The sequence below is a fragment of the Odocoileus virginianus genome, chromosome 15, assembly GCF_023699985.2.
Source record: "Odocoileus virginianus isolate 20LAN1187 ecotype Illinois chromosome 15, Ovbor_1.2, whole genome shotgun sequence".
Classification (NCBI taxonomy): domain Eukaryota; kingdom Metazoa; phylum Chordata; class Mammalia; order Artiodactyla; family Cervidae; genus Odocoileus; species Odocoileus virginianus.
Window position 1 is genome coordinate 64881727 of NC_069688.1, and position 12320 is coordinate 64894046.

The window sequence follows — 12320 nt, forward strand, 5'->3', positions numbered from 1 at the left end:
CCAGTTTTGTTCCTTTTTATTACTGAGTAATATTCCATTGTGTATATGTACCACATCTTTTTCATCCATTCATCTGTCGACGGATATTTAGGCTGCTTCCAAGTCCTGACTATTGCAAATAGTGTTGCAATGAAAACTGAGGTACATGTTTCTTTTTGAATTATGGTGTTCTTGGGGTACATGCACAGTACTGGGATTGCTGATTCTTCTTTAGTTTTTTGTGTAACCTCCATACTGTTCTCTAAAGTGAGTGTATCCAAATTATTTTTAACGAAATTACTTTTAAATTGTTAACTGCTATATATCTATGCCCCCAATGTATAGAATATAAATTTAATTCATAAATTTATAATTTGTATATAAGTTAAATGGATTTACTTATTAAATTAAATTTTAATTTAATTTAATTAACAGATTTAAATTATGTTTAATGGATTTAACAAACAAATCATGCTGAAAATGTAATTAATTACTTAGTTAAATTAATTACATTTCTAAAGCATCAACCAAAAATCATCTGGGCTCAGATTTCTTATCATCAAAATGCTAAATGCCAGTGGAGCAAATTTTCCATTTTCTATGTGAAATTATAATGTACCCTTACTTCTGAGGGCAAGCCTAGAGCCTATTATACAGAGTGAAGTGAATCAGAAAGAAAGAAAAATGTCATACACTAATACACATATATGGAATCTAGAAAAATGGTACTGATGAATTTATTTGCAAGGCAGCAATGGAGAAACAGACATAAACAGACTTATGGACATGGGGAGAGGGGAGGAGAGGGTGAGACGTATGGGAAGAGTAATATGGAAACTTGCATTACCATATGTAAGATAGATAGCCAAGGGGAATTTGCTATATGTCTCAGGCAACTTAAACAGGGACTCTGTATCAACCTAGAGGGGTGGGATGGGGAGGGGGAAGGGAAGGAGGTTCAAGAGGGGGGGATATATGTATACCTATGGCTGATTCATGTTGAGGTTTGACAGAAAACAACAAAATTCTATAAAGCATCTATCTTTCAATTAAAAAATAAATTAATTTTTTAACTGCTAAATGACAAAGGAGTGGATTTCCAATTTCTGTGTGAAATTATACGTTCACTTCTGTACCATGGCAAATTATAAATCCAACGTGACTACAAATCAGAAATATTTTCAGATACTCAAGAACTTAAAACATCAATTCACTGTTCTTTCCAAATATGTGTGCACGCATATTCAGTCATGTCCAACTCTGTGCAACCCCATGGACTGCAGCCCACCAGGCTTCTCTGTCCATGGGATTCTCCAGGCAAGAATACTGGAGTGGGTTGCCATTTCCTCCTCCAGGGAATCTTCCCAATGCAGGAAAAGAACCAGAGTCTCCTAGGTCTCCTGCATTGGCAGGCGGATTCTTCACCACTAGTGCCTCCAGGGAAGCCCCCAGATTTCTTTCCAAGAAACCTACTTAAATAAGAGTGGAAAATAAGAAAGAAGACTTGGGATATGAAAAATAGCTTTCCCAGGATTCTGATAGAATGAAGTGTGAGAATAACAGCTGTGCAGCAAGTCTAGGAAATAACGGGTCCAGATGAGAAGAGGAACTTGGTGGGCTCTAGGAAGAAATTCCTCCTAAAGAAAGCCCCAAGAAATAACAGAGAAATACAGTTTATGAAAAACTCATCTTTGTTTATGAAGTCAATGACAGTGTGGCATGACTTACAGAAACTTATGAAGGGTTAGAAAAGCTAGCCCAGGGGCTTCCCTGGCAGTTGATTCTGAACTCCCACTGCAGGGGCATGGGTTCAGTCTCTGGTCAGGGACCTGAGAGCTCACGCGCTGCTGAGTACATCCAAAAAAAAAAAAGAGCGAATCCGTCTGTCCTTAATCTTGGTGATATTCCTTTTCTAACCATGAAGTATTAACAGTGGACCTTTAGGAAGGAAATTCTAGCAAGTGGTGATGATTCTGAAACTAAAAATATTAAAACAAAATTTATTTAGAATCAATATATGAAAGATCCTAAAGTATTTATATAAACATAGACAATACATGAAATATTTATCCGGATGTAGGCAAAGCATAGGGTAGTTACCTCAAGTCAACCTCTAGATTAACAGTGAAAGAACTCATTATGCTTGCAAAGTCGAATATAAATATTATTAGTAATAATAATGTGAAAGTAAAACTATAGATGGCACAATTAGGAGAGGAATGATAAGGGAACTAACAATTATGTCTTACTTTAGTGCAAAACCAAGAAGAGTTACTGTCTGGTTTTGACGAAATAATAAGTTTAAGTTGATAAATAATGCTTAAAGTCATGAAAGTCAAAGTGTTAGTTACTCAGTCATGTCTGACTCTTTGCAACCCCGTGGACTTCAGCCTGTGAGGCGACTCTGTCCCTGAGATTCTCCAGGCAGGACACTGGAGTGGGGGTAGCCATTCCCTTTGCAGGACATCTTCCTGACGCAGGCACTGAGCCCAGATCTCCAGCATCACAGGCAGACTCTTTACCATCTAAGGCTTCAAACAGTTACTGTCTGAATTTGAGGAATAATAAGTGTAAGTTGACAAATAATGCTTAGTGTTATAAAGGGAGCTAATAAAAGATAATTAATAATACCAATAACAATGCTTGAGAAAAGAGGAAGGGATTGAAAAATATGAGTTAAATACCAATCTTTCATAGGAGAGGCAATAGAGTTGATATTTCCAAAGTTGTTATTTCAAGAAATACCTTATTATTTAGATGCATGGGATTATCCAACAAAAGATCTAATAAGAACAGTTGAAAATGATTGTTTCTGACAAGGGAGTATAAAGGATGGAGCTTTTTATTATAAGCTTTTCTGTACTGCTGGAATTTTTAGCATACCCATTCTGTTTTGATAGCAACAAATAATTTTAAATAAAATATAAAACAAAGAGAAAGAGTATTTCACAGATAATAGCATACAACCTTGAATACCAAATGAATACTCTGAATATATTGCCATTGACGTGAGCAAAAAAAAAAAAGCCTATAAAGGCAAGAATAGAACAAATTTCTTTAAGAGGTAGACAATGGCTATAATTCATGTAAATTATTCTATATGCAATTTCATTAGCAATAAAACAAAAACTGATACAGCAAGAATAATTCTACTTCTAAAAGTTCTGCAAGCAATGCTCTTGTACAAGCTAAAAGAAATGTTGAGTCAAAACACTTCAGAGCAGCTTCAGGGCTAAGTCACCCCTGAAAAGATCCAGGTCATCAGTAAATCAAGGACTTCAACAAATTCTTAAAAGCATAAGAAGGAAAAAAAAAAGCATAAGGTTTAACTCTATTCCAATAATGAGATATATAAATAATGAAAAATGTCAGCCAGAACAGTCTCCAGCAGAATTTCTGAGCCACCCACAATGCTTTCATTAAAGTTTGACTGTCACCAATTAATATAATAGAGAAAATGTCTCCTTCAAAACTAAGATCTTAGGATCCAGAGGCCTTTCTCTTTACTTGCAGTCTCTTACTTTATGTCACCTAAATGCCCAGACTATTTTAACAGTTTTAGAAACCTCAGACCCCAAACTACGTAAGGAAGATGCAATTTAAAAGTTCACGATTTTATATTATTCAACAAGCTTAAATACTGAAAACATCAATTGTCTTACAGTCTTCTCAACTTCAAATGAGTTTCAGCCAGCTCTGGGAGTTGGCGATGGGCAGGAAGGCCTGGAGTGCTTCAGTCCATGGGGTCGCAAAGGGTCGGACAGAACTGAGCGACTGGACTGAACTTCTCAGCTTCACCCCTTCTCCATGTAAACTGGATTCAGCTGTGAACACACCCATGATGCATCAGGTGCTTATCAGGACACTTATTCCCACCTGCTTCCTATGAGGAGTAGTCTATTTCTGAGCACAACCTTGAAAAATAACTACATTTTCTGTACTCCACATCTGCAACTTGATTTCAGGGAAAATCTACTATTCTCACACAGCCATCTAGATGCTACTCAATATCTTATGGCAAGTAGTATGGTCCAAAGAATCTTTCTGCTCTGAAATCCATTCAAGTAAATTCTGTTATGTTAGTGACTACAGGACTGCATGACCAGGTAGATTACACTGCTTGTGCCGAGATGGGGAAATGGAACGGGAAATCTGTGTGTGTGTGTGTTTTGTTCGTGGTCGTGGGGAGCCAGGCATTATTAAAGTTACTAGAAGGAGGGAGCCGGAGGAGATCATAAGTCATGTATATTATGTAACGTAACAGTTATAGGAAAGAAGAGTGATAGTGCACAGTACTCCAAACAGATTTGTAACTTGTCTTAAAGCACTGTAATATGACACAACTGCAAAGCTCCAACAAGAAACAGGATGCAAAACCCCAGAAAACCTGAGAACACAGGCAATAACAGTATCAACAATTAAATGACAAGTATTGAGTTCTTATGAATCAGATAGTTTACCTATACTTACATTTATCTATATGATCTTATTTAAATCTCAAAAAAGTCCTATGCACTAAGTGCTATCACCACCTTATTTCATTGATGAGGAAACAGAAACTTGGAAAGAATATCTAACTTTCCCATACCTAGCAAACGGTATAACAGCGATTCAAACCCAGACAGCAGAATTCCAAATCTGACATGACGAGGCATTCAGCTGCCTAGCTCAAGGAGGCTTCCCTGGTGGTTCAGTGGTGAAGAATCCACCTGAAATGCAGGAGATGAAGATTTGATCCTTGGGTGAAGAAGACCCCCTGGAGAAGGAAATGGCAACCCACTCCAGTATTCTTGCCTGGGAAATCCCATGCACAGAGGAGCCTGGTGGGCTGCAGCCCATGGGGTCAGAGAAGACTTATCGACTAAACAACAATATAGCTCAAGACAAACATTTACATACAAAGAGAGGACGACTGATTTTACTGAAGCTGAGCTAAAAGAGACGCATTAGGTATCAAAAAAAGGGTTATTAAGGAAAATAAGAAAAGGGGGGTTAACAACCTATTGAGCTAGTACTAAGTAAAATTTAAAGATGCCTTAATCTCTTTTGTAAATATCTCCCAAAACTCAAGACTGGTACAGGAAGTAGTTAGGTAAAAATCACAATTAACAAAATATGAGAAAGGCAAAGGTAAGGGTGAACATATTTTGAGAGTTTATTTGTAAGCAATTTTAACTTAATAGGATATTTTAATAAGGGCTTGCCTGGTGGATCAGGCAGTAAAGAATCTGCCTGCAATGCAGAAGACCTGCCTTTGATCCCTGGGTCAGGAAGATCCCCTGAAGAAGGGCATGGCAACCCACTCCAGTGTTCTTGCCTGGAGAATTCCATGGACAGAGGAGCCTGGTGGGCTACAGTCTATGGGGTCGCCAAGAGTCGGGCAAGACTAAATGACTAATACTTTCACTTTTTAATAAACAAGTTAAATTTATTTCTATGCATAAACAAAGTACTATGAAAGGAAACAAGAAAGTATATTTTAAAAACTAAAGGATCTAATCTTATTTTAAAAAGACTGATATACAGAGATTTGTATGGTAAAGGGAGGTAATGAAATTATGAGGTTCAGTATTACATAGGTTTAACAGGTTATTAATATCCATTTCTGTGTTCAATCTGACATTCATTTTTCTCTTTTTCTGTAAGTGTTCTCACTGCAACTACATTTTCCCTATTTGCAGAACTTTGAACCTGATACCCATAAGACCCTCTGTAGTCTTTCAGAAGAAGGAATTATCTAGCCTTTTGGAGGAGACAGTAAAACCAATCTGATTGAAAAGACTCAAGATTCTATAACTCTGGTTTTACTTTGGGACAGAAATTTTTTTCAAGACCATTTGGATTTGAAATACTATATTCTTTGAGAATTTTGTTTTCTAAGAGTTGTGAATACATTTAAATATTAGATTAATAGATGGACAGGTGAAAAGATAGGTAGGTAGATAGATGGACTGATTGATTTCTAAGAGAACTTGTGAACATAGAATGTAAACTATGATGTAAAAGAAAAAAAGAGTGTAGTCAAAAGGAAAGAATTAAATTCAAAATTCTATCCAAAATAATTCACTTTTGAGATTTCACCAATAAATTATTTACTCAAGTTACACAGACCAAATGTAATATTCTATGTACTCAAGTTACACAGACCAAATGTAATATTCTATGTCAGTGGGACATTTCATGACTTGTCACCTTCATATGTAAAAACAACTTTTCAACTCTCTTTTCCTCGAGTTGCCTCAGGTTCCCACAAGTTTCTCTCAGATATTGCCATTTAGCACAGTGTGATTGCTACATGTAATATAATGTGACAAGATTGCCCACTAATGTGTTCTCTAAAACACCCTTAAGTAACTGACTTAATACAATATTCAGATGGTGCAATCAGCTGGGAAATCGTGCTCTTGACTATAGCGACTGCTGAGCACAGATTGTAGCATTTCCCTCCAGCCTTTATCCCTGAGCTTTCAGGGGCGATTTGTTCCCCCTGGAATCAAGTGCTCCAAATAAAACAAAAGTTTTAAAACAATGTTTTCTTCTTTGGAGCACAGACTGTAAAACAGAACAAAGAAGCCTCTCCTGCTTGATTCACTACTTTCTCCCTTTCTCTGCAGAAATACTCCTCACACTCGGTCCCGTTAACTGCTCAGCTACAAAGGTTATTCAGAACTTCAGCATAACTGATGTGGATTCACTACATCAGAAGAGGTTTTTCTAAATGTTACTTTTCCAAGCCTCATTTTTTTCCTAATCTAGTCAAAATACAAATGTAGGATCCACTGTTAAACTACATTTCTCTAGCCATGGAACATAAATGTCTGTTTCTCTCCAGAAATCATCTATCACTTACAACAGAATCTCCTGGGGAGGTCTTTATTTCAGATTTACTGTATCAAAATCTCTAAAAAGGAGGCAAGATAAATTGCATTTTAACAAGCTTCACAAAAGCTTTATGGACATATTAAAATTGAAAGTATTAAATTATAAATTCCATGATTCCTTATCTTGATTGTAAACTTATTAATTGAAGCTTTATGAAGAAGTGAAAAAATAAACACTATATATATATAGAAATTTATGTGTGCATATATATATATAATAAGTTAGCAAAATATTATAACCAAACTTCAAGACTTCAAACTCAGACCCATTAACTATAAGATATTTTTTTAATTTTCAAATAAAAAGGTTCAATTCAGCTCAGCCATGTCCAACTCTCCACGACCCCATGAACCACAGCACACCAGACTTCCCTCTCCATCACCAACTCCTGGAGTCCACCCAAACCCATGTCCATCAAGTCAGTGATGCCATCCAACCATCTCATCCTCTGTCGTCCCCTTCTCCTCCTGCCTTCAATTTTTCCCAGCATCAGGGTCTTTTCAAATGAGTCAGCTCTTAGCATCAGATGGCCACAGTATTGGAGTTTCAGCTTCAGCGTCAGTCCTTCCAATGAACACCCAGGACTGATCTCCTTTAGGATGGACTGGTTGGATCTCCTTGCAGTCCAAGGGACTCTCAAGAGTCTTTTCCAACACCACAGTTCAAAAGCATCAATTCTTCTGTGCTCAGCTTTCTCTATAGTCCAACTCTCACATCCATACATGACCACTGGAAAAACTGTAGCCTTGACTACATGGACCTTTGTTGGCAAAGTAATGTCTCTGCTTTTTAATATGCTGTCTAGGTTGGTCATAACTTTCCTTCCAAGGAGTAAGCGTCTTTTAATTTCATGGCTGCAATCACCATCTGCAGTGATTTTGGAGCCCAAAAAATACAGTAAGCCATACTAAATGAAACTTAAAGGGGTTGCTGCTGCTGCTGCTTCTGCTGAGTCGCTTCAGTCGTGTCCGACTCTGTGCGACCCCATAGACCGCAGCCCACCAGGCTTCGCCGTCCCTGGGATTCTCCAGGCAAGAACACTGGAGTGGGTTGCCATTTCCTTCTCCAGTGCATGAAAGTGAAAAGTGAAAGTGAAGTTGCTCAGTCGTGTCTGACTGTTCGTGAATCCATGGACTGCAGCCTACCAGGCTCCTCTGTCCCTGGGATTCTCCAGGCAAGAGTACTGGAGTGGGGTGCCATTTCCTTCTCCATTGAGATTCTTATTATTTTTAACATGTATATGAAAATATCAAATTCAGGACCAAAAGTTAGGTCAATGATGTCATTGCTCATTCATTCTTTAACTGATCTTGTGTCAATCCTTCTACTAAGCACTAGAGATAGAAATATGAATTAGATATACTCTAACTAGTAGAATAAACACAAAAACAGATCTCTGTAACATAACTCAGTAAATATAGGCAAAGGTATATCAGAAGCACCAAATAGTACAACTGTATCTGGTTGGTTGCAAAATGAAGGGATAGTGACAAGAAGACTTCTTGGACATGACTCATGGGTTGAGACTTTAAATAGAAGTATGAGTTAGATTGCTCAAGAGTATGAGTTAAGAGGATTCTAGGCAGAGACACTGAATGAAAAAGATATGGAGACAAGAAAAAGCATGGTTTGTGAGATAAACTGTGAGTCATTCAGTGACCTGAAGAGAATTCAGTGTCAGGAATTGGTTTAGAGTTGAAACTCCAAGACAGGCAAAAGTCAGATCATTAAATGCCTGGTGAGACATGTGAACCGCCTTGGATTTTAAGTACTTTTTACTTTGCTCTGCTCTTCTCCCGGGACTCCACTTACAGGTTTGATAGACCGCTTCGTAATATCGTCAAAGTCACTGAGATTACACACGTTTTAGTTTTTTCTCTCCCCAGGCCTCACTGTCTGTGCTCTCTACATCTATATACTCAAGTTCACTGATCCCTTCTGCAGTGTCTCACCTGCTATAAAGTCAATCCAGGGAATTTTTTTCAGATTTTATTTTTATCTCTAAAACTTCCACTTCATTTTGTATCTTTTACTTCTCTTCTCATTATGCTCATTTTCTTTTTTCTTTTTTTTTTTTAACCTTTTAAGCCTTTTTTGTATCAAAGTATGGTTAGTTTGGGCTTCCCTGGTGGCTCAGCTGGTAAAGAATCCACCTGCAATGCAGGAGACCCAGGTTCACTCCCTGGGTTGGGAAGACCCCCTGGAGAAAGGAATGGCTACCATTCTTGCTGGAGAATCTCATGGACAGAGTAACCTGGCGGGCTACAGTCCACAGGCCACAAAGAGTTGGACATGACTGAGAGACTCAACATGTTTCATTTACAATATAACATTAGTGTCAGGTGTACAACAGAGTGATCAAAATTTTTACAGGTTATAAATGTCAGACAGAGAGGGACAAATAGCATGTATTTTCACTTGTAGAGTCTAAAAAATAAAACAAATGAATGTAACAAAACAGAAACCAACACAGACAACAAACTAGTGGTTACCACTGGGGAGAGGGTCAGGGGAGGGGAAAGACAGGCGAAGGAGATTCAGAAGCACAAACTAATAGGTGTAAAATAAACAAAACAAGAGCAGGTAATGTACAACACTGGGAATATAGCCAATATTTTGTTCATGTTTTCTTTTAAATCTGTGAGTATATTTATAATATGATGTCATTTGCTAATGTCATAATATTCATCATTTTGTGCATGTTGCTATAGACTGATTTTTTTCCCCTAGCTATAGTCACAATTTCCTTCTTCATAAGTCTGGTAATTTTTTATTATTGATAGATATTGTGTGTGTTTTCCCATTTTTGGAGATTAGATTTTGATCTGACAGGCAGTTAACTTACACGATACTTTTGAAGTTTGTTTTTAAACTCTGCTGGGTGGTTATAAAATACTCCTTCTCAATTAGGTTTCTGAAAGAAAATTAAACCCTACTGCCTAAGGCAATATTGAACATAATGAATTAACTTATATCTAATGTATTTAGAGTGGTATTATATCAACCCTGAAAGAAACAAGAAAAGAGTTATTCAAATTTTTTTTCCCACAGAATGCCAGTTGAGAAAAACAACAGTTCAGCTGAACTACTAAGGCATGACCCTTTCGAAATTTCTCGGAAGGTCCAAGTGTTTAAGGAGGACTCCTCATTCAAACTAAAACTCAAATGTCTCCCAACCATGTGTGAATTCTGGAAACTTTTCACCTTACAGCTTCACAGCTGTTCTTTGCTGACCTCAAGCAGCTTCGTCATACACATGTACAGCTTGGTATTTAGCAACAAATTCAAGGAGATTCCTAAACAAATTTCTGACATTTTTTCTCTATGCAGCCTCCACCTCCTTGCTATTCTGCTCCATAAATTCCAGATGCCTCAAGCTTCCAGGACAACAGTTCTGTCTACTCAACTCAGTGATACCACTGTGCTCTGTTCAAGAACCCCCTCTCTACACTGTAGTCCAGAAAGTGTTTGAAGACAGAATAACTGTAGGCTCATCTGGTTTCCTTCCTTCAGTATTGTGTCAACTATTTGACTAATATCCAAAAATTGTTGCAGCATATACATAGTCCAGTGTCATCATTACTTATGGGAGGAAGGTGAGTCCAGTCCCAGAGCGAAAGCTTCATCTTGGACCTTAAGTTATAGTTGATGGGGAGCCAACAGAGGATTTTAATCAGAAGACTGACATGGTTAGCTTTGTATCTCAAATGACTGTAGCAGTCTTGTGGAAGGAGAAGGTAAAAAAGATCAGAATGATGAAAGGGAGAAGCTCCAGAAATATTTAGCAGTTGAAACCATCAGGATGGGATGGTTTGGTGTTTTTTTTTTTTGTTTTTTAATGTGAGAGGAAGGAGTCAGAAACACCTGTTAAGAACTCAAGCTTGGGTGTCTGAGTGCCATCAACTTATATGAGAAAAAGGACCTAGTTGATGGCAGTTTTGTTGTTCATATTGTCTGTGAGGCATCTTTGGAACATCCAAATGGAGAGAACTTTTGAAGACTTGAATACACAAACCTGAAACTCAGGGGATACGATTTTGGTTGGAAGAAATAAAATCAGGCGTAATGAGCACATAGTAAACAGTAACTATGGAGGAAATACTATTGTTAAGGAAGAACATATGGAACCCTAAGACAACACGGGGGAAATAAAAAGCGCACTAGCATTTCAGGACTAGAGGGACAAGGTGGAGCTGGAGAAGTCCTCTGAAATGAAGAGGACCAGGAGACTGAAGAGTTGTCAAGGTACTGAAGACTGTTATTTCAAATGAGAGCTCTAGCTAAATAAAAGCTAAGAGAATGGTCATTTGCTTATGCAGTTAAAGAAGCAGAGGACCTCACTCACTCGGTAGATGAGTGTAGCCGAAAGCCAAATGCCAACAGGCAGAGAACATGAGGGGGAACAGGCGGCAAGTCAAGACGACTCCTTTAAAGGCTGAAAGGAAGAGGGCTGACTGAATTAAAGCTAAGGAGACATGTGGTCAGGAGAGCATACCTTTAGTGTATGAGACTTGAATGCTTGAAAGCTGAAGAGAGGAACTTAAAAATACAGGAGGAGGGGAGAATGGATTAAGGTCGCAGAAGAGAGAGGCCAAGATGAAGTCAAGAACACAGAAGAATTGATTAGCCTCAATCAAGAGTCTTAATCTCCACTGGTATCAGAGTAAAGAACATAGAAATCAGCAACGAAGCCCACAAAGGTTTGTTCTGACCGAGGGTTCCCACCTGTTTCCAGAGCAGCGACGAGACCTTGATCTGAGGATAGATTGCTATAGAGTTTGGGGAGAAAGAGCAAGGGTGTCAGACAGTGAGGGCAAGGGCCTTATTCTGAGAGACAGCTTCCTTCAGAGCCTTTACAGCGGCTTTCTTGTTGACTCAGTCAGTCAAGAATCTGCTTGCAATGCAGGAGACCCAGGGTCAATCCCTGGGCAGAGAAGGTGCCCTGGAAGAGGAAATGGCAACCAACTCCAGCATTCTTGCCTGGAGAATCTCATGAACACTACAGCCCCTAGGATCTCGAGAGTCAGACACAGCTTAGAGAATAAACCACCACCAGTGACAAAGACCCTGGTTAGGGAACAGTCACTGAAGGCCTTGTTACAACGCGAGCTGCTATAGCGTTCAGAGAATTCACGCGAGGGGACACACGTGAGAATGCTAATTACACTGATGATGATGAAAACAGATGTCCCGACAGACACCTCTCCACCCCCAGCCCCGCCCCACTGCCGGAGCTCCCTTCAGAACCGTAGTTCCCGGCTGCCCGGAAGGCAGCGAGCTGACAACCCTCAGGGCAAGGGAACCTCCGCAGAAGAGAGGTGCTGTCCCCGAGGTCACGATTCAGTCCCAGCTGCGGCCTGCACCCGTGACTGGTCAATGCAAGGACCCAGAAATCCGGCCCCTGTGCCCCGCGGACGGGGCTGGACTGCCATTCCAGTTGCAGGTCCCCAGGCAGCCGG